Source organism: Bidens hawaiensis, unplaced genomic scaffold (assembly GCF_021521415.1).
Source record: "Bidens hawaiensis isolate Kalapana, Puna unplaced genomic scaffold, B.hawaiensis_p1.1 tig00006092_1, whole genome shotgun sequence".
Classification (NCBI taxonomy): Eukaryota; Viridiplantae; Streptophyta; class Magnoliopsida; order Asterales; family Asteraceae; genus Bidens; species Bidens hawaiensis.
In genome coordinates this window covers 354,248-379,210 of record NW_027491406.1, presented here as the reverse complement: position 1 = coordinate 379,210, position 24,963 = coordinate 354,248, and positions in this window count along the sequence as shown.

The window sequence follows — 24,963 nt, the reverse complement described above, 5'->3', positions numbered from 1 at the left end:
CAATTTGCTAACTCCAGCGAACTTATCATTAAGCGAACTTAACAATAAGCGAACTTAACATTAAGCGAACTTACTGTAAGCGAACTTAGTGTTAAGCGAACTTAACATCAGGCGATCTTAACATTAAGCGAACTTACTGTAAGCAAACTTAACATTAAACGAACTTTTAACCAGGCGAAGTTAATTGCAGGCGAAGTTAGACATCAGCGAACTTGGGGTCCAGCGAAGTTAATTCTAGGCGAACATGTCAACAAGCGAAGTTATCAGTTAGGCGAACTTGCTTGCAAGCGAAGTTAAGCTTGCAGGCGAAGTTATGGCTGGGCGAACTTAGCTTGCAGGCGAAGTTGCCCAGCTGCGCCTCTGTTCAATCTTAATCCCCCAAAATCATCATCGTTTTACTGAGAAATCCATGGGTATGGTATTTGACTAACCCGCGATCATTCCTATGGTCGTTTTTGGATAAGATTTGACCCGAAAACATGTAAAGTTTGGACCTTTAATTTCATAAGCGTTCAATACAAGATCTACGGTTTATCTTAAACGAACTGTACATGTTTATGGGTTTACTAGGTTCGTCCTAGAATCAAGTTCGCTACTTTACGTTTCGTTTAGACCCGATCTATCACCGTTTCAAGCTTCAAGGCTAAACGTTCAATAAAACGTAAACTTTAAAGGTCAAGAACATACCTTTTGTGCTCGTTCGATCTTGGTTAGCTTGTTTAGGAACTCTAGATCTCGTATCTATCTTGAATCGCGTGTGCTTGCTCGGACCTCACCTCTCTTTCTCTCGGCCGAAATATGGTGGTGTGTGTTTTTGAGTGTGTAGAGATTTGGATGGATATAAATGAGGGTTCATGGTTTTAGGTTGGTTTAAGAGGGTATTTATACCCCTTGAAGCCCATAGACCTAAAGCCCATTACCACTTAGTCCACCTTAATTAATCTAAGTCCATGATCCGTTCTTAACTCGATATTAATTAATTAATAACGCGAAATCACTAAACGTAACTTTCTTTATTCAATATTATAAAATTTAGGATGTTACATTATGATCCAAGTCGGGTCATACCCATTAACAAGCTAGACAAACACCATAATATTTATTGTAGATATGATCTAACAAATAAATATTAACACTTATGATATTTAGAAAATGGGTTTCTAAATATTTGCACTTGAGGAATCGAAAAATTATATGGATAATTTATCTAGAGAGATTATCTTATGATATTATTTAAGTTGGTTAAATAATATATATATATATATATGATAATAGTTATGATATATAGCATGAAACTTATGGCATGTTAAAAGTGTTAAATGTCACAAAGTTTCAATACACCTGCGACTAGTACATGGAGTATTAGTCCTGCGGCTAGTAGATGGAGTATTAGTGATGTGATTAGTACATGGAGTATTAGTCTGTTGCCAGGAAAGAAAGAAAAAATATTTCTGGTGGGACCAACCATTTGGGAGGGGGGGATTCCCACCCTTTTGTTTAAAATGGTTTTCTCTTTAAATGTTTCTTGGGAAAACAACACATGGGATAACCCAATAATATTACATGCAGTATTGAAGTCTCTCTATCCTCTCTCTCTCTTCTCTCCCAAAATGCAATATTGAGTATCTCGTAACACGAGGGTGCAGAATCCCCTACGTATACGATACGAGTGCTAACACGATGAACACGTAAATCACACGTAAACACACGAACATACAGGAATACTTGTCATATTGCAAAGACAATAACCAAAGACACCAAAACACGTAACACTTAGGTTACACAATACTGCCGTCCGAAGTTATGTCTAAATGAGCCGAAGTTAGGATATATATAACACGAAAACTTCGCCTAACATGCTAGGCGAGGCTGTCCTAACTTCGCTTCCCAAGTTCGCTACACACTAAAGCAAACTAACACGTTCAACATAATACGAACAATGTAACAATTACAGACATAAATAAACACAAGATAATGAACTACTGGCATTATGCACCAACAGATACATGCTTCAATAGATCTAAAAAGTTTTCGGGTTTTATGGTGTGGCTCACCATATGGCCGACATTTTTGGGGGTTTTGGTTACCCCTTGGGTCTTCAAGACTATACTTTACATGCATGTGATATTCTTGAAGAATAAGTCATTTGGATGATTGTTTGTTTTGTTTGGACAAAACCTGAAACTTTCGGTTTTCCTTATCCTTGGCCGAAGGTTTGAGGTTAACAAGGGGAACAATTTTAAAGATGTAATACTTACATATTTGGATGTGCATTTGGATGTTCATAACCTATCCATGACCTTGTGTTTGGATGTGTGTTTGTGTTGTGATTTATTCAATATTCAATTTGGTTGTAATATTCATATATTTGGGTTTGTAATCTATTTATTTATTTCATATTGGTTTATAATAATAAGTGGATTAGTTGTACTTCTTTTACTAGAGAAAAATGTATTAGGATATATTATTTTGTAAAAGAAGAAGCAACAAAGTTAGGGTTTTGGTTTTGGGCCTTAATGGACCTCATAGTCCAAGATGGGATTCTAGCCCAATAAACAAAGCCCAAACTTGGAGGCCTATGAAGCTAGGAGCTGAAGTTGGAGCTCAAAAGGAAGCCCAAATAAATTGGAGAAGTCACAACACAAAAGTGGGCACTTGAGGCATTTGGATGCGGAGTGGGAGTGTAACATCCCCAAAATTTCGATCCAAATTTGACAACTAAGTAAAGTTGGAGGATCAAAATTATTCCCTAAAATAAGTGTTGGGAAAATTTAGAAAACAAGATCATTCTATAAGGAAATAAAAATATTCCATAAATAAAGATATCTTATGTTAAGGATATGGAATAAGGAAATTCCATCCCACATTAAAAGATACAAGAAAATGGAAGCATTCCACATGGGTATTGTTAGGGCCCAAATTTTATAGTCGGATCAGTGACCAGCTCAGGATCCTAAATATGCTCGGGATCCCGAATATGTTCAGGATTCTCAGATAAGTTTAGTATCCTGAGTATTAATGCTAATAAATAGATATTTCTCTCTTGGTGTTGATTTATAACTGTAGATATTAATTGTTGATTTACTCAATGCGAAATACACGGTTGGTGGTTACATAAAACGTGTGGAATGAGTTATAACCGCTAAGATTAAGGGCCAAGTAATGGTTAATGGTCAAATATTGACTATTATGCTGAAATCTCGCACTTATAGTTAATATTAGCACGTGGGAGAACTCTATTATTGTCAGGAATCATTTCTATGTATAAGGATCTCGGATTTACTGACAGGATTTCAGTATTCGGTATCCCTGATAATTTCTAACTGTTGTATTATCCTCGAATATTTGAGGATATTTTGCAGATGGGACTACGTTTGACGAGTGACTCCCTAAAGTATCAGTCAAAGACGTGAGGTGTAATGGTTAAGAGACCAAGTCCAACATATACCTTCGCATTTAAAGCCATTAAACCACGTGATCAAAGCATGAAACGTTGTTATTAAATACAAGGGCGAATTTCCTGGGATTTCAGTTGTAACTTTTTCTTATTTAAACGGGCTGAGCTACACTTGTTTATCTACTAGCAATTACTGTAACACTTAACACTCGATATTCTATCAGCTCCACCACTTGTAATCACCTTTTTGTTATTAATAAAAGTGACGGTGATAGTTTTCACCGTCCGGGGGTTTTTTGTGCCGGAGATTATCATAATCAAGGGCTTTTTCCCTCGTAATCACATCGCTATGTTCAATCGTTTTATCATCAGGCACTCCACCTCACGCACTAATTTGATCAAAAGTTACATTGTTAATTTTTGACCGAAACAATTTGGCGCCTACCGTGGGGCAAACGGAGCTTTGATCAATATTAACCCTCAAATTAAACCCTATTTTCAACATCCACAACATGTTTTCCTAACCGAAGAATGTTTCCTCTTCTACCGCAGCTTCAGCTCCCTCTATGAGGCCTCCTATGCCTCCTCCTCCTGCTGGTGATATCCTGAAGAAACCTGATAACATTCAGAAGAAACCTACTACTCCCGTGTTCTCAGGACGAGGCTATCTCCCCAGGATCACATCATGGTGTCAAACAATGACCTTCTGTCTATCTATAGACGGTTACAGGAATAGATGGAACGCCAAAACAAGACCAACCAGATGCTCGTGAGGGATCTGGAAGATATCAGGAAAGCCAAGAAGCCGGCGGAAGAATTCACACCACTAATCCCGAGATCTCTGGATTTCACTCCTTCAGGATCTTCAGGATTGGTGCGTCTAGAGTCGACCATGGCATACAACCCTGGATCCTCATCTTTCCAGCACACAGGGCCTACGGGATTGCACTCATCTGGGTCCCAAGGATACTTGCACGCATCCTCTGCTGGACCGTTTCAACATGCAGGATCCTCAAGATTGTTCCATCAGATGGGATCCACAAGTCCTTATCAGCAAGCGGTATCCTCAGGATTTCAGCAACAGTTAGGATCCTCAGGACTACCTTCATCAGGATTGTTTAATCCTCAGCAACCATTTGTTCAGACTCAGCAATTCGCAGGATCCTCTGAGGTGCACCAGGGAGACTTTATCCCGATGCAGGCTAACACTTAGACCACTCCATTTGCTACTCCAGGAAATACTATGTTTGGGAATGCAAGCTACAACACCCAGACTGTTCCTCAGAATATCAATCAGGGTAACACTTTCAATACAATTCCCTTTAGTGCTAATCAAGGAATTTTGCAGGATGCTGGCATAAGTTCAAGTTTAGCCCGGGAGTTACAGAAGCTTAAGGACATGATATCAAATGTTCCTGGTGTAATCCGTCCCATAGCTAAAGTTCCCACTGATAGTAACAGAATAACCCGAGTTGTGTCATCAATTGGTAACGTACAGATCCCAAAACGGTTTCAAACCCCAAATATGAAACTGTATGATGGTTCAACGGATCCTGAGGAAACACGTTGCACAGTATAGAGAGCGTATGGAGATCAACCCAATCCCTATGGAAATCAAGGAAGTATGTCTTTGCAAAGGGGTTTGGGTCTACCTTGACCGGAGCAGCCATGAAATGGCTACTGAGTATTCCTCCTAACACCATTTAGTTAAATTGCTCAATAACCAGTTTTCTTGCAGTAGAATGTTTGAGAAGATGACAGGTGATCTTTATAGGGTTATCCAGAATCCTGGGGAATCCTTGAGAGATTTTATTACCAGGTTTAGCAAGGAGTCACTGGAAATTCCAAATCTAAACCTTGCTTCGGCAGTGGAAGCTCTTAAGTTGGGGTTAGAGAAAGACTCCTCTTTCTATGATGATCTTGTTATGACTCCATGCAGGTCGTAGGATGAAGCAAGAAGCAGAGCTCTGAGGTTTATCAGGCTACAAGATGATAAGAAAAACTTTAAAAATATCGATATCCCGAAGTATGATCAGACGAACAGGAAAACCGAATCCCCAGGAAAATTATATCGATCAAAACCTTATTATAAGCCAGGATTAATGCAGTAGATGATGAAGAATATCCTAAGATCTCTAAATATTGTTTTTCTGTTGATATTGGTGGATTAATGTGTGCCATGTAGGATTTAGGTGAGAAAGCCAGGTGACCAAAGAAGATGGAGAAACAAGGAGTCTGGAAAGACAAATCAAAATGGTGTGCCTTCCATGAAGATTTTGGGCACTTGACTGAGGATTGTATTGCACTCAGAAGGGAGATTAGTTATCTTCTCAGCAAGGGCCACTTGAAAGAGCTACTTGGCAGGAAGAAGGGAAGAGAGAAAAATCCTGAAAAAGTTCCTGAAAAGGCGACTCCTTCACTAACAAATGCAAAAACAATCATGTTCATATCCGAAGGATCTGACATCCGTGGAACCTCTTATTCTGCTGCAAAAAGAAATGCTGATAAAAGAAAGTTAGAAGTGGCTGATAGACCAACAAAGACATCCATTCTCACTCAAGAAAAGACCATATCCTTTGATGAAAGCGATAAAGTCAATCTTCAGGATCCCCACCATGATAGTTTGGTAATAACATTATATATGGCTAACCATTATGTGCGCATGATCCTCATAGATGGTAAGCTCTGTCAACATTATTCAACTTGATGTGCTGAAAAAGATGAATATTCCTGAGGATGAGATTATCCCCAGCTCCTCAGTATTGGTTGGATTCAGTGGAGAGACTAAGAAAACTATTGGGGAAATCAAGCTCCCAGTATGTGTTGAATGGGTAAATAAAATGCAAAAATTTTGTGTTATTGACTGTTTGTCTTGTTGCAATATTATATTAGGCAGGCCCTGGATACATGACATGAAAGCAGTACTCTCCACTTATCACCAATACGTGAAACTCCCAAGTCCGTGGGGAGTTATCAAAATCATCAGTGACCAACAAGATGCAAAGAATTGCTACACCTCTTCTATGAAGTGTACTGCCAAACCCCAGCAAGCGTAGCAATTACAGAAGCCTGCACGAGACGTAACGGAGGCCAGAGAACAAGAAATTAAAGAAGTACTTCCTTATCCTGAGGATCCTGAAGTCAAAGTGTTGATAGGAACTTGCATTCCTGAGGATATTGAGTCAAAATTGCTCGATTTCCTCAAGTCAATGCTGTCAACATTTGCATGGAAACATGAAGATATGACAGGCCAATCCATCAAAAAAGAAGAAAGTTTACACCTGAAAGAAACATAATCATTCAAGAGGAAGTAGAAAGACTCTTGAATGCAAATATGATCAGGGAAGTTCAATATCCCCGATGGTAAATGGAGAGTTTGTGTAGATTTCACAGACTTGAATAAGGCTTGTCCTAAAGATCCATTCCCTCTACCACACATCGACTCGATGGTAGATGCTACAGCCGGCCACGAAATGCTGACATTTATGGACGCATCCTCAGGATTTCAGCAAATCCAGATGGAGCCCTCATGACTCCCACAGGTATTTATTGTTATATTGTTATGCCCTTTAGACTTAGAAATGGAGGTGCGACCTATCAGAGGTTAGTTAACATGATGTTCAAAGAGCAACTGGGGGACACGATGGAGGTCTATATTGATGATATGGTGGTGAAGTCCAAGAAAGTTGAGGATCACCTCCAGGATCTCAAGACTGCATTTGATATCCTCGATAAATATAACATGAAGCTGAACCCTGCAAAGTGCCATTTCGGAGTGAAGTCCGGAAAATTCTTGGGATAGATGGTCACTAAAAGGGGGATAGAGGCGATTCCAGAGCAGATACAAGCTATCCTGAATCTGAAATCCCCAGCATCAGTCAAAGATGTTCAAAGGCTGACTGGCAGGATAGCGGCACTCGACAGATTCATATCCAAATCCTCAGAAAAGTGCAAAGAATTTTATGATATCCTGAGAAAAAACAAAAGGTTCGAGTGGACCAGTAAGCATGAGGAAGCCTTAATATCCTTAAAAGCTTATCTTTCTTCTGCTCCTCTGCTAGTAAAACCCGAAGAAGGTGAACCTCTATCTCTATATCTAGCTGTATCAAATAATGCTATAAGTGCAGTTTTGGCTAAGGATCTTGAAGGTCAACAACATCCCATCTATTATGTAAGTAAGAGTTTATTGGATGCTGAAACCAGGTATTCTTATCTTGAGAAATTAATTTTAGCACTTGTTATGGCATCTACTAAACTTAGACATTATTTTGAGACTCATCATATTCTTGTTAAAACTAATTACCCTATTAAGTCTGTTTTAAGAAAATCAGAAATGTCAGGCAGGATGGCAAAATGGGCTGTAAAGTTGAGCGCATATGAACCTAGGACTGCCATAAAATCCCAGGCATTGGCATACTTTGTGGCTGATTTCATTAGTGAACTTAAAGATGAAGCAGACTTGGAAGTCCAACAACTTGAAGAAACCAAATATAAGTGGACTTTATACACTGATGGTGCTTCAAATGTTAGAGGAACAGGTCTCGGGATCCAGCTAAAATCGCCACAGGGTGATATTATACCTCAATCCATATCCTGCGGATTCCAAGCCACAAACAATGAGGCAGATATGAAGCCTTGATAGCAGGATTACAACTAGCAATCGACATGAAAATCAGGTTTATTTAAGTACATGTTGATTCATTATTATTAACTAATCACTTTAATGGTTCATATACTGTTAGAGGAGAAAAAACTAATGAAATATTTAGAGCTAGTCAAAAAACTAGCAAAGTGTTTCGAAATGTTTGATATTTCACAGGTACCTAGAGAAGAGAATGTTGAAGCATATGCCCTAGCATACTTAGCTTCATCCTTCAGAATACCGTAAGGTGTCAAGATTCCTATCATACATATCCTGAGCCCCGCAATAGAAAAGCAAGGTATCAATGAAATATCAGAAGATGATGAAGATATCAGAGTCAAGAATCCTGAGGATAATGAAAATTCTTGGATTATCCCAATCAGGATATATATTCAGGAGGGAGTTATCCCCAAGGATGAAAACCCAGGAGCTTTTCGCACAAAGGTAATCCCATATACTATAATGAATTATATATTATACAGAAAATCTCTTGCAGGGTCATATCTTAGGTGCTTGAAGAAGGCAGAAGCTCAAGAAGTTCTTCAGGATATCCACGAAGGAGATTGGGGGAATCACACTGGGGGCAGAGCGCTATTCTCCAAAAACCTGAGAATAGGATATTTCTGGCCAATGATGAAGACGGATGCTATGAATTATTCTCAGAAATGTGATGCATGCCAGAGACATAGCAACATTCTGCACCAGCCAGCTGAACCATTGTACCCTATTATATCCCCTTCGCCTTTCATGATGTGGGGTATGGATATTGTGGGAAAGCTACCAAGAGCTCCAGGAGGAAAAGTCTTTATGCTGGCTATGACAGATTATTTCTCGAAGTGGATTGAGGCTGAATGTTTTGTTCAAGTCAGAGAGGAAGAAGTTATCTCATTCATCAAGCGCAATATCCTGACAAGATTTGGAATCCCAGCAGAGATAGTGTGTGACAATGGCTCGCAGTTCATTGGCAAGAGAACCACCAACTTCTGTGCCACTTGGGGAATCAAAATGATCACTTTGACACCTGTCCATCCTCAGGCTAACGGACAGGCCGAATCAAGCAACAAAATCATTATCAATAAACTTAAGAAAAAGTTGGGGTCTAAGAAAGGAAAGTGGGCCGAAGAACTACCTTTTGTTCTTTAGGCAGATAGGACCACTTCAAAGAATACTACTAGTCAGACTCCTTTCTCATTGGTATTTGGAGCTGAATCAGTTATCCCGACAAAGACGGTTATCCTTACAGCTAGAGTTAGTCACCAGAATCCTGAAGATAACACTCAAAGTCTACTTGAAGATTTAGATGAAGTAGAAGAACTCAGGGATTTAGCAAAGATCAGAATGGCCTCTTATCAGCAGAGGATAGCAAAGTCCTACAACAAGAATATCAGGGTTTGTAGATTTCAAGAAGGGGATTTGGTTCTCTGAAAATCCTTTCAGAATACTACAAATCCTGCAGATGGAAAGCTTGCACCAAAGTGAGAAGGTCCTTACTTGATTGAGTCAGAAGCAGGAAAGGGGGCATACAGATTGTCTACTTTGGATGGTGACTTGTTACCAAGGGCTTGGAACGCTATCCACCTCAAAAAATATTTTATGTAAGACTTCTATCCCAAGGATAATTTAACAGTAATGTTAAACAACTAAGTTATGTATTTGAATTTATATTTTTATTCATTTTCAATATTATTATTCTTTTATCATGGTACTGACTTAAGCATCGGAGGGGTGTTAGCAAGGCTAACACCCACCCCTCACCTAGATTTGAGTGTTTTGTAGCCTGAAGATATGTGGTATCCCCACATGGAATGAAGTCTATTTGGGCCTTGTCGCCAGCTTCTAAGGGCCTTGCCGCTAGTTAAGGTATTATTCAATGCCTTTCAAGGTTTAAGGGGTTTTCACCTCTTCTTAAGATCGCCTGTAGCGCATGTTTATACAGCCGTAGTTCGAGAGGCGGGGCCAGCACATGAAATATAATGACTTGTTACCTCGTTATCCTTGGCTATTGGTTTGAATCCCAAGGTTTAAGGGATTTTCACCTCTTCTTAAGATCACCTGTAGCGCACGTTTATTCGGCCGTAGTGCGAGAGACGGGGCCAGCACATGAAATATAGTGACTTGTTACCTCGTTATCCTCAGCTATTGGTTTGAATCTCAAGTTTATGGTAGACGTACCATTTCCTAAAGTTTAAGGGGTTTTCACCTCTTCTAAGGGCCTTGTCGCCATTTTATTCCTAAGGTTTAAGAGGTTTTCACCTCTTCTAAGGGCCTTGTCGCCAGTTTATTCCTAAGATTTAAGGGTTTTCACCTCTTCTAAGGGCCTTGTCGCCAGTTTATTCCAAAGATTAAGAGGTTTTCGCCTCTTCTAATGGCCTTCTCACCAGTTTGTTTAGGCCTTGTCGCCAGTTTATTTAGGCCTTGTCGCCAGTTTATTTGGGCCTTGTTGACAGAATTTCTGAATGTATTTTCAGGATTATTTTAACATTGCAGATCTATGAGTATATCCCCAGAATCAAAGGAACATCCTGAAAAATGATCTTATTACAAGGATAAAATGGTCTAGACATTACCAAGGGATTTCGAAGGACTGATCTATTCTGATAATGATGTCAACTTTAGCCGGTGCTAAAACATAAAATTTTGGTGCTACATGAAAAACAGTTTATCATTAAAAAATTTAACAGCTGAAATTGGTAAAAACAACTGTCAAATTTTGGGGACAATTGTTAGGGCCCAAATTTTATAGTTGGATCTGTGGTCAGCTCAGGATCCTAAATATGCTCGGGATCCCGAATATGTTCAGGATTCTCAGATATGCTTAGTATCCTGAGTATTAATGCTAATAAATAGATATTTCTCTCTTGGTGTTGATTTATAACTATAGATATTAATTGTTGATTTACTCCATGCGAAATACACGGTTGGTGGTTACATAAAACGTGTGGAATGAGTTATAACCGCTAAGATTAAGGGCCAAGTAATGGTTAATGGTCAAATATTGACTATTATGCTGAATCTCGCACTTATAGTTAATATTAGCACGTGGGAGAACTCTATTATTGTCAGGAATCATTTCTATGTATAAGGATCTCGGATTTACTGACAGGATTTCAGTATTCGGTATCCCTGATAATTACTAAATGTTGTATTATCCTCAAATATTTGAGGATATTTTGCCGATGGAACTACGTTTGACGAGTGACTCCCTAAAGAATCAGTCAAAGACGTGAGGTGTAATGGTTAAGAGACCAAGTCCAACATATAACTTCGCATTTAAAGCCATTAAACCACGTGATCAAAGAATGAAACGTTTTTATTAAAGAAAAGGGAGGATTTCCCGGGATTTCATATGTAACTTTTTCTTATTTAAACGGGCTGATAGATACGTTTAGAACACACACTATACTTGTTTAGCTAATAACAATTACTGTAACACTTAGCACTCAATATTCTATCAGCTCCACCACTTGTAATCACCTTTTTGTTATTAATAAAAGTGACGGTGACAGTTTTCACCGTCCGGGGGTTTTTTGTGCCAGAGATTATCATAATAAAGGGCTTTTTCCCTCGTAATCACATCGCTGTGTTCAATCGTTTTATCATCAAACACTCCACCTCACGCACTAATTTGATCAAAAGTTACGTTGTTAATTTTTGAACGAAACAGGTATAAATAAGGAAGTTAAAACCCATCCCACATGGAAAGTGGTAAAGAAATGGAAACTCTTTATAAAGAAGAGATATTCCAAAATAATATTCTTATATGCCTAGCATGCACCCAGTGGTCCTAGCGGAGGGTGCGGAGCACACGACGCGCACGCGCACAGGCTCGGGCGATGGGCGTTGGGAAATGGGCGCAATGTGGTGCTTTGATGGCGCACTTTGCACTTCGCACGCTCGCATCTCCACAATGGGAGTTAGAACCGGAAGTGACAAGCTAACAAAAGACAGGGGACTAAAAGTGAAAAATTTAGTTCAGGGACCCATAGCTCTACGCGATGAGCCCAGAACACAGGTCACCGCGTATCGCGATGGACCTTGGTGAATCAGCGGACACATGTTAGCATGTGGTATGGCGGCGTAGAAAATTCGGCGCCGCGATACGCGACGAGATCACCAAGACCCATCGCGTATCGCGATCGGTTGCAAATTTAGCTATAAAAGGGGGTTCACGGCACATTCATTCCTCACCCCAAATCCTTTCTCTCTCTAGAAATATACTCTCTCACTACCTCGGTTTCCGTGCCTCGACCCGACAATTACCTCTTAATACGTGCCATATACCGACGATACCTCAAAGTGTGTGCCATCCGAAAATAACCCAACAATCTATCTCGAAGTATGTGCACGACACGACAACCATCACATTTCGTCTCGGTTTGCGTGCCAAGTATCGTAGTGCGTGCCAAGCTCTAAGGTTCCGACAATTTAAGCTCTAGTACACGTTAAAGAGTAGAAGTGCTGCTCAATCAATCTTTGTAATAAAACTCCGAATATCCGTGTAAGGTAGGAATTCTGCCTAAGTAATTATTTTATCATTATATTATTATGGCTTAGACCATAGTCAGGGGTATAGCCCCAACCTTGATTATAAATATGTTTACATAAGCTTTGAACATACAAAGGATTATAGTAATATTTTTTACAATTAAGAAACATCAATTGTACATTCATTCGTAAGAAAATGTAGTTCCTTAACGATTAAGAAACATAGAATTTCATACACAAGGAATATAATAAAAACATTGTTTCATTATGATTAAGAAACATAAGATTTTACATTCAATACTAGCAGTCAATGAATGTTTCTTCTTGAAGAAGAAACAGATTATAGATGTTTCTTCATGTAGAAGAAACTCAGCATATGATTTGGTAAATAAACAGAAAGACTACTGGTCTCAATATTTTATTCAAACGAATTATCAATCAAGGTTTAAAGCTATGAAAACCAGACTAAGGGTTTGTAGCCGGATCTGATGACGATCCGGATATTTATATAAACCTATTATATAATAGGTCAATCATCAATCATTCATTCATTCACAGTCAAGGTTACAAACGAGATCACCATATCATTCAGAACAGACAGTCACAGGTAATACGTTGACCTTTTCAATCAATCAAAACATATTTATACTCGATAAAGATGAACGGGTGTTTGTCTTAACGAGTCAGTCAATGTTTACATAAGATTTTGTGATCTTTAAAACATTATGATACAATATAGAAAATAAAAGCAACTCAGAACAAGTACACATGTGTCTGGATCCAAACATAACTGTTCAGTCCATCAATCAATGGCCAGGGAGGCCGCGGGCTAACGGTCATAACTAGTTCTCCTTGTAGGGGCTATACACATATAACTCGGGGGAACAATTGTGTGTGTGTAGGGGAGTGGTACAAAGCCCATATGTGGTCGTGCGTCTGCTGAGTGTTAAAGAAAACTATGATTGTATTGTAATTGTCATTCAAAATGTTTTATAGAGTCATACGTGTTCACCAGCATATAGCTGACGTATTTTCCCCACATTTCAGGAAACAGATTAGCACAGGTAGCAAGGAATATAGTCATTCATGAAGATAGATGCTCGCAAGGTAGAGATCACTTAGTTTTAAACTATTGAATTATTATAAAAGATTTAAACATGATTTATAAATCAGACACTCAGATATTTATTATCTGAGATGCTTTCAAATAAATTAATATTATATTATAACCAAAGTCTTCCGCTAAAATAAATTGCAACTCTGATGTATTTATAAAACAGGTACCAACTATTGGTCATAAGCCTAGGCCCTAAGCCGGGGTGTGACAAGTTGGTATCAGAGCCATCGATCTTAGCGAATTAGGTATTTAATCATACCTAGCTTTGATCAAAGATAGATATCAATCTTATAAATAAGAGCCATCGGTTACAACAAATTAGGTATTAATGTATTGGTACCTAAGCTTTAAATAATTTGTTGAATAAGTAGGGATAAGCAAGAATTGATAATATCCCTGAAGCATAATCTGTTCATATGTCTTATATAAACTACCTTGGGCATATATGTCGAGTAGTTAGACATTCAATCACCGCATTCGAATCTGAGCCATCATACATGGCGAAACAGTAATAGCAGTAGTTATACAAGCATTATCAGTCAAGAACAATCGATGAGTTCCTAAATTTGCCATATGAAGGTCAACCGAAGTATCTTCTTGGAAATTCATAAGTACTTATAGGAATATCAAACACAGTTACAATAAATTAGATATTTGACTGAAAAATATCTAAATAGAATATTCAAACATTACGGATAAGATAGGAGGGCATTCCTACTTTCAATCAAACCTCACCCAAATGTCCAATCACAATAGTTATACCAGTTGACCTCGATTCAGTAAAGGAAAGGGATATATTGAAACATCTCTACTCTTAATTCATGTGTCAAGTGACGAAGACTTATATTAAACAACAATGGAATTCAGATTCATACGATACTAAGACTCCGCCAGTTCTGATAAGTGCAAATCAGAATACGCAAAGAGCAGGATCAAAGAAATCAAAACCAAAAGGTAAAAAAAATAAGGGACAACAATATTTCAATTATCAAGCATTTTTGAAATCCTTACTTTGCTCACGCTTAAGGAAAAATGCTCGAATATGTCTCAAAATTTTCTTAGAAGGAATGTATGACATTGAAAATAATTCTAATCATTACGAAATCAATGTCACCAAATTAGCAAAAGCACTGCTTAAGAAAGAGATGGAAAACGAGAAAAAGCACTAAGAAGGAAAACAAGATCAAGAAATCAATCATTCGTTGAAAAAAGTAGACAATAAAGATCTTAATAGTTATAATCTGTATAGCAATAGAATAAGAGCACAAAACTCTTAAAGTAACTCTCCTAGCAAGTCTGGAAGAAAGAGAATGTCAGCATAAGGAAAAGTCCAGGTGGACAGAATCCCAAGGATAAGTGACCTCAAGTCAATGCTAAGGAAATATTTAACAAAAGAGACGTAAATAAACCTAGGAAGAGAATTAAAAATTCTAATGGGTTGTCTGTATACAAGGTATGTACTAGTCATTTCAAGAGCACACAATAAAGGGATGAAGTGATTATACCTCTATAGAACTGTATCAAGCATCATCAAGATAACCGGAGAATCTATGGTAATTATGAGATATATGGATATATCATTTTATAAAACATAAGGATTGTTCTTAGCACAAGACAGATAACCTCAAGGAAATTCAAGTTAAGATAAGAGAAGAGTTCGAAACGAATTCCTTTAAGAATACGACAAATTTATAATCAAGAGATTTCTTATACTTGTAGCATTAAGTCCACATGTCACGTAGTTTATCATTAGTATAGAAGTTTCTTTTATACTGATGCAATCCCAGTTACAGGATGTCGAACCTAAATAGTCAAGCAAATAATGATGAAGTTTCCAATCAAAGAAGCAACAAGAACATGACAGAATCTGATCGTGAGATTCATGAACAATATTTAGTCAAATTGCAAGAGATAATTCATGACACAATAAATCCTCTCACTGATGCGATGAAAGAAGAGATACATAAAGTTAAACATTCAAATAAGGTCGTTAGAAACCATCCTTATCAAAAACCTACGCATTATGATAAAAGCATTCAGAATCTCAAGACTGATAATCGATTCAACAATAAGCTCAGGAATCCTATAGTAACTCAAGGTTGTAGTTTTGAGGATTTTAAAACCTTTGAACCAAAAGAATTTTATGGAAACCAAGGTATTATACCAACTTTACGATGGCTTGAAGAAATCGAGTCCATCGTCATCATTAGTCAATGTACTGAGATTCAAAAGATTCAGTACGCATCTCTGAAATTCAAGGGTGAAGCTTTTGAATGGTGGAACACTCTAATCGTAAGAAAGGGCAGAGAAACCTTGTATCAAATGAAATGGGAAACATTCAAAGAACTCGTATTACAACAGTTTTGCCCCATACTAGAAGCCAATCTTATTCAAACTAAGATGGATATCACAAAGCTCATAGAGTACAACACTAAGTTCATTGGAGATTACCAATCAACTTCGCTTCTAGACAACTCAGAATATGACAAAGTTATTCAATACACATCAGGATTACCCAAAGAGATAGGAGACATAGTAAGAACCCATATGCCACAAACTACCTCCTAGGCTATGGAATTGGCTAGGTATTTGATCAACAATATGGAAAGAAGAATGGAGGTTAAAGAAAAGAATAGAAAGAAAGAAAAAGCAACAATCGAACAAATGAAGAAGATCAACCACGAGAAACCATTTGAATACAGCAGACCAATTTGTGAAATGTGTGGAAAACGACATTTTGGAAAATGTCAAAAACAAAACAATAATCACCTGTACTTTTTGTAACAAAAACGGTCATTCATAAGAAGATTGTAGAAAGAAAACGGTTGCATGTTTCAAATGTGGAGAAAAAGAACATTTTAAAAGTGGATGTTCAAAAACACAATAAGCAATAAAAAGATCAGCAACAGCAACACTAGAAAGGAGGAAACACAAGGAGCATCTAATAACTAAGTATAAATGCAAACAAGAGGATAAGGAATAAATAGTTAACTCTTGTAACCGTTTGTAAACTCGTGTTTAAACGAGAAGTTTTGTAATAGAAAAAGGGTATTTAACTCCCTAATGTATATAAAAAAATATATTGGCATACATGTACTGTCTTTACACTTGGAAAAGAGGTAGTTAAATTTCGAAAGTTTTCGAAATACAAGAAACTTTGTTATTCAAATCAGCATGTGATAGAAAGATGAAAAAACTAAGACATAAGAATATCCAAACTTCGAAAGTTTGAAGGTATCATTGATAAACGGAAGGAATCCGTCAAAATCATGAAGTAAAGAATTACATGATCCAAGAATGGATATCTTGAAAGTTATTGAGATGAATAAATTAAAAGGAGTCAATAAATTGAATTCAAGATACAATCGAGTTAACATCAGTAAATGTTTAGAATATCCAACATAAGGTAAATAATTAAACACAACTGGCCACTGTGTTTAGAAATTTACAGTTACTTGTGACGTTCTGAGCCATTAACTGAATACATCATCCAAAGATGTGAGTTAACAACAATCAAGAATTCAAATCATTCAAATAACTCTAGTTAAAACACAAGAAACAAATTTGATAGAATCTGATCACAAATCAAGAATTAAGAAATCACTCGCAACGAATCTCGAGGACGAGATTCATTCCAAGGTGGGGAGGATGTAACATCCCCAAACTTTCGATCCAAATTTGACAACTAAGTAAAGTTGGAGGATCAAAATTATTCCCTAAAATAAGTGTTGGGAAAATTTAGAAAACAAGATCATTCTATAATGAAATAAAAATATTCCATAAATAAAGATATCTTATGTTAATGATATGGAATAAGGAAATTCCATCCCACATAGAAAGATGCAAGAAAATGGAAGCATTCCACATGGGTATAAATAAGGAAGTTAAAACTCATCCCACATGGAAAGTGGTAAAGAAATGGAAGCTCTTTATAAGGAAGAGATTTTTCATAATAATATTCTTATATGCACCCAGTGGTCCTAGCGGAGGGTGCGAAGCACCCGACGCGCACGCCCACAGGCTCGGGATCGGACGAATGGCATTGGGTGATGGGCGCAATGTGGCGCCTTAGTATTTTTGGAAAATGAGAGTTAGACCCAGAAGTGACAAGCTAACAATAGACAAGAGACTAAAAGTGAAAAATTGAGTTCAGGGACCCATCGCGCTACGCGATGAGCCCAGAACACAGGCCATCGCGTATCGCGATGGACCTTGGTGAATCAGCGGACACGTGTCAGCATGTGGTATGGCGGCGTAGAAAATTCGGCTCCGCGATACGTGACGGGATCACCAAGACCCATCGCGTATCGCAATGGGTTGCAAATTCAGCTACTAAAGGGGGGTTCACGGCACATTCATTCCTCACCCCAAATCCTTTCTCTCTCTAGAAATATACTCTCTCACTACCTCAGTTTCCATGCCCCGACCCGACAATCGTTACCTCGTAATACGTGCTATATACCGACGATACCTCAAAGTGCGTGCCATCCGAAAATAACCAAAAAATCTATCTCGAAGTACATGCACGACACGACAACCACCACATGTCACCTCGGTTTGCGTGCCAAGTAACGTAGTGCGTGCCAAGCTCTAAGGTTCCGACAGTTTAAGCTCTAGTATGCGTTAAAGAGTAGAAGTGCTGCTCAATCAATCTTAGTAATCAAACTCAGAATATCCATGTAAGGTAGGAATTCTGCCTAAGTCATTATTTTATCATTATATTATTATGGCTTAGACCATAGTCAGGGGTATAGCCCTAACCTTGATCATAAATATGTTTACATAAGCTTTGAACATACAAAGGATTATAGTAATATTTCTTTATAGTTAAGAAACATCAATTGTACATTCATTCATAAGAAAATATAGTTCCTTAACGATTAAGAAACATAGCATTTAATACACAAGGAATATAATAAAAACATTGTTTCTTTATGATTAAGAAACATAAGATTTTACATTCAATACTAGCAGTCAATGAATGTTTCTTCTTGAAGAAGAAACAGATTATAGATGTTTCTTCGTGAAGAAGAAACTCAGCATATGATTTGGTAAATATACAGAAAGACTACAGGTCTCAATATTTTATTCAAACGAATGATCAATCAAGGTTTAAAGCTATCAAAACCAAACTAAGGGTCTGTAGCCGGATCAGATGACGATCCGGATATTTATATAAACCTATTATATAATAGGTCAATCATCAATCATTCATTCATTCACAGTCAAGGTTACAAACGAGATCACCATATCATTCAGAACAGACAGTCACAGGTAATACGTTGACCTTTTCAATCAATCAAAACATATTTATACTCGATAAAGATGAACGGGTGTTTGTCTTAACGAGTCAGTCAATGTTTACATAAGATTTTGTGATCTTTAAAACATTATGATACAATATAGAAAATAAAAGCAACTCAGAACAAGTACACATGTGTCTGGATCCAAACATAACTGTTCAGTCCATCAATCAATGGCCAGGGAGGCCGCGGGCTAACGGTCATAACTAGTTCTCCTTGTAGGGGCTATACACATATAACTCGCGGGAACAATTGTGTGTGTGTAGGGGAGTGGTACAAAGCCCAGATGTGGTCGTGCATCTGCTGAGTGTTAAAGAAAACTATGATTGTATTGTAATTGTCATTCAAAATGTTTTATAGAATCATACGTGTTCACCAGCATATAGCTGACGTATTTTCCGCACATTTCAGGAAAACAGATTAGCACAGGTAGAAAGGAATATAGTCATTCATGAAGATAGATGCTCGCAAGGTAGAGATGACTCACTTTTAAACTATTGAATTATTATAAAAGATTTAAACGTGATTTATAAATCAAACACTCAGATATTTATTATTTGATTTGCTTTCAAATAAGTTAATATTATATTATAACCAAAGTCTTCCGCTAAAATAAATTGCAACTCTGATGTATTTACAAAACAGGTACCAACTATTGGTCATACGCCTAGACCCTAAGCCGGGGTGTGATAGGGAGTTCACCAACACATGACTTTGTTCACTCGGAATGCCTTTGTTCACTTGGACATGACTTTGTTCACCTGGACATGCCTTTGTGCATTTGGTCCCTAGGAGAGACTTTTGGCACACTTGTTTCGGTCAAGTGTGGCCAAGATTAGGAGGCTATGGTTATGAACTTGTGGTTGTTTATTTATGCTTGCATGGTTGATTTATATATTTTATTTTATCTTATTTGGATAAGGATAATTAACAAACTTAATATCAACAACTTGCATAAAATTGGATCCTTAGAAATCATTAGGTAATAAAATTGGTTTTATTAAAGGTTAATGATTTCACAATAAAATGGGTTTTATTAAAAGGAACTTTGAAAATTGGTTTTCAAACAAAGTAACATACATTTGAATGCATGCAAATACAAGGTACATAAAAAATTTTCCAAACTAGAATTTAGAAAACTTAAATCCCTTTTAAAACAAGTTTAACACCATCCTTTTATACAACACTCGAATCACAAGGGAACTCGATGTGGGATAAAGGTCCACCTAACCACATTGGAAAAAACTTGTGAGTTTGAGGTGGGTTTGCCATATTTGTGGGATAAAGGTCACCTAACCACTTTATGTCAAATTCACATGTGTGTAAGTAGGATAACTTGATTTGGAAACCATGTGAATAGGGTCGCCGAAGCATGGCGTACGAAGGTGTTGATGGGATTAAACATGCCAACTAAACATATGATGTTTAACCGATCCCATAAAACTAGAAGTTGCAAAGGGTTGCAATCGTCAAATGTTGACTACCTAGTTAATTCAATAGTAGGATAAAGTTCACATAACTACTATGTGAATGTAACGTTGGGTTCTGGATTTTAATCATTAATTGTCTTAAAGACATAAAGGGTATTAAAGATTAAAATTAGTTTAATTGATATCGAAAATACTAAAATTGAGCTTTGTTAAATTATGTATATGTCCTCAATCTACAATCCACCTAACAAAATTATCCCACCCGTGCATAGCCTATCACTAAGAGCTATAATTGATAAGGACCGTCTTAACTATAACAATTTTAATGATTGGTATCGAAACTTGAGAATGTTCTCAAGCAAGAAAGGAAATCCTATATATTAGACGATCCTGTTCCCGACGAACCAAACATTGACGATTTAGATGCCTATAACGATTGGTTGAAATACACCGAGAATTCGATGCAAGTTCTTGTCTCATGTTGAGAACTATGATTCCCGAGATTCAAAAGGATTTCGAAAATCATGGGCCATATGACATGATTACCCAACTTAAGGAAATGTTCCTTACTCAAGTTAGGGTGGAACGCTTTGAAAGGATTCAAGCGCTTCATGCATGTCATATGGAAGAAACACAATCGGTGAAGAGGCATCACCCGGAACCTAAAGCAAAGGTTGCTAGAGGTAAGGGTCATGTCAAGGATAAAGTCAAAGGGAAAGCTAAAGCCGAACCACCCAAACCTCGGGTACAACTTTCATGATCCATATTGATTTTAATGTTATTTCTTCTAGCACATGGGTATTGGACACCAGATGTGGAACTCATATTTGCAACTTGCTGCAAGAGTTCAAAAGAAATAAACATTTCAAGATAGGAGATACATGTCTCTTCATGGAAAATGGAGTAAAGGTTGATGTCGAAGCCCAAGGGGACTGTGTTTTGAAGCTTCCAAATGGTTTGGAAGTTGTTTTGAAAGACATTTTGTATGCTCCTAGTTTGACTAGGAACATTGTTTATGTTTCTCTTTTAAGAGAATATGGTTATGATTTAAAGTTTGTGGACAATGGAATTTGTATTTTCATGAATAATGTCATTTATTTTAAAGCAATGCCATCTAATGGCATTTATGAATTAGTTCATGATAACACATCCTTTGATAACACGTTGTACTAATCAAGCACCAAGAAACTCAAAATGGATTTGAGTAAGACTTATCTTTGGCATTTTCGCCTTGGTCACATAAACAAGGGTCACATAAGTACACTTCAAAAGAATGGTCTTTTGGAATCAAATGATGATTCATTTGATAAGTGTGAATCTTTTTTACAAGGAAAGATGACCAAGGAACCCTTTAGTGGAACTAACGAAAGGTCAAAAGACTTATTAGGTATCATACATTTGGATGTATGTGGTCCTTTTAAGGCAATGACAACGAATGGTGAAAGATACTTCATTACCTTTATCGATGATCATAGTCGTTATAGGTATATGTACTTGTTAAGACACAAAGATAAAGCCTTTGAAATGTTCGAAGTCTTCCAAAATGAAGTAGATAATCAACTCAATAAAACCATCAAAGTACTTCGTTCGGATAGAGAGGTGAATACCTTAGTGATGCTTTTCAAGATCATCTTAGGAGTTATGGAATCATCTCATAACTCACTCTACCCGGAACACCACAACATAATGGTGTGTCCGGGATGAGGAATCAAACTCTATTGGATATGGTTCGATCTATGATGGCTAGAAGCACATTGCCTCTGTCATTTTGGGGTTTCGCATTGCTCTCGGCAGCCCATATTCTAAATATGGCACAAACCAAGAAAGTGTACAAGACACCTTTTAAAATATGATATGGAAGGGTTCCATCATTATCATAGTTGAAGTTATGGGGTTGTGAGGCTTATGTTACGCACAACACCCAAAACAAATTTGAAAGCCGATCCACTAAGTGTATCTTTGTAGGATATCCCAAAGACTCTATGGGATATTATTTTTACAACCCAACCGAGCAAAAGGTGTTCATTGCTCGAAAGGCCGAGTCCATGGAAACTACGTTCCTTATGGAAGGAACTAATAGAAAGGTGGAACTTGAGAAGGATCGAGAACCACAAGCCGATACACGTTTGGTTGATACTTGCAATCAACAAGAGGTTGTTGGGAATGATCAAATGGTTAATCAAGACATACAAAACGTTCGAAAATCTGGTAGAATTAGTAATCCACCCGAAAGAGATGGATTTTTCATGGATGGATGCTATGTGGTAGATTCGGATGAACCCACCACATACCACGATGCAATGTCACAATCTGATTGTGACAAATGGCTTGAAGCTATGAACGTTGAGATGCAATCCATGCATGACAACCAAGTACGGATTTGGTTGTACCACCTCTTAACTCCAAACCGGTTGGAAGTAAGTGGGTTTTCAAAAGGAAAACCAATATGCATTGAAACTTGGATACGTATAAAGCAAGACTTGTAGTAAAAGGTTTTACTCAAACTCAAGGGGTTGATTATGATGAGACCTTTTCGCCCGTGGCAATGCTAAAGTCTATTAGGATATTATTTGCCATAGCCGAATATTATGACTATGAGATTTGGCAAATGGATGTCAAAACCGCTTTTCTAAATGGACATCTTAAAGAAGATGTCTATATGGTTCAGCCTGAAGGTTTTGTCGATCCACAACATCCTAATAAAGTATGCAAGTTAAAGAAATCAATCTATGGATTGAAACAAGCATCTAGAAGTTGGAATTACCGTTTTGATGAATTGGTCAAGAAATTTGGATTCATCAAGAACGCTGATGAGGCTTGTGTGTATAAGAAAGTTAGTGGGAGCATCATTACTTTCCTAGTATTGTATGTTGATGATATACTATTGTTTGGAAATGACATTCCAACCATGGAAGGTGTAAAAGCATGGCTTGGGAGTTGTTTTTCCATCAAAGATCCTAGTGAAGCCGCCTATATTTTGGGAATTAAGATCTATAGGGATAGATCAAGGCGGTTGATAGGTTTAACCAAAGTGCATACATTGATAAAATCTTGAAAAGGTTCAAGATGGAGAACTCATAAGAAAGGTTTGGTACCTATTCAAAGAGGAACGATATTGTGTGCGACACAATGTCCAATCTCAAAGAATGAGCAAGAGAAAATAAAAGGAATCCCATACGCTTCGGCTATTGGATCCATCATGTATCCCATGATATGCACTAGACCGGATGTGTCATGCGCTTTGAGCATGACAAGTCGATACCTACAAAATCCGGGAAGTAGCCATTGGATGGAGGTTAAGAGCATACTAAAATACCTTAGAAGAACTAAGGATATGTTTCTAATATATGGCTCTTGTGAGGAGGAACTCGTTGTAAAGCGTTACATGGATGCGAGTTTCCAAACTGTTCGAGATGATTCTCGATCACAATCGGGATATGCTTTCGTTATGAATGGTGGGGCTGTCTCTTGGAAGAGCACAAAACAAGATGTGGTAGCATTGTCCACCACTGAACCGGAATACATCGCCGCCTCATTGGCAGCTCAAGAAGCTGCGTGGATAAGAAAGTTTATTGCCGATCTAGGGGTGTTCCATACCATTCGGGACCCTCTAGAGATCTTCTGTGACAACGAGGGTGCGATTGAACAAATCAAGAAACCTCGTGCACATCAAAAGACAAGGCACATTGAGCGGAGATTCAACTACATAAGGGATGAAGTTGAAAAAGGAAATATATGTATTCGCAAAGTTCACACCGATCAAACCATCACGGATCCACTCACGAAGCTCCTTGAAAGGCCGAAGCATGAGGGTCATACTTGCGCCTTAGGACTTCGATATTCTAGTGATTGGATGTGATCTATTTTGTATTTGGATATCAGAACAATTGTTATTTTGACTCATTGATATGATTATGGTTTATGATTATGACTTTTGAGTTATGTTCCATTTTAGCATGTTTAAATCAGTGAATAAGTTAATTATTCTAAATATCCATAGTCGTTATGAACTTGGTAAGACTATTATGAACTTGGATTGGTGGATATTCATGAGGTATGAATATAGAGCAAGGGTTTGCTGCCAAGGTTCATAGATATTTATGGGATATAAATATTGGACTGACCCACCCTCAAATGTTACTGCATGGAATCCTTGTGATTGGTGGTCATAAGTAAATTTGAGTAAAGGCGAATATCATAGTATCCTCCAACTTGAGATACATATTGGGTCTTGATATTCACAAAATATTATGCTTTGAGTTAGTTCTTCACTGCTCTGAAACATGACGGTACATAAGGCTAAGATTAGGTATGGTACGAGGTGATTGTGAGAGACATATGTAGTCACTAGGGGATTTGTCCCTCTTATTCGTTAAGAGTGAGATGTCTAAGGCCTGCTAAATTAAATCAACAAAGAATGATCACTTTGTGTCTTTGGATTTGACATGACATCTGTGGCAAAAGGATAAATGATAGATTCACCTAAAATCATTTCAAGTAAGGGACTTGAAGGGGATGATGTTATTGAATGGCACTTCGTCATACGTATTAAGGGTAGTAAACCGATGTTAGGCAGTATTTGCTACTTG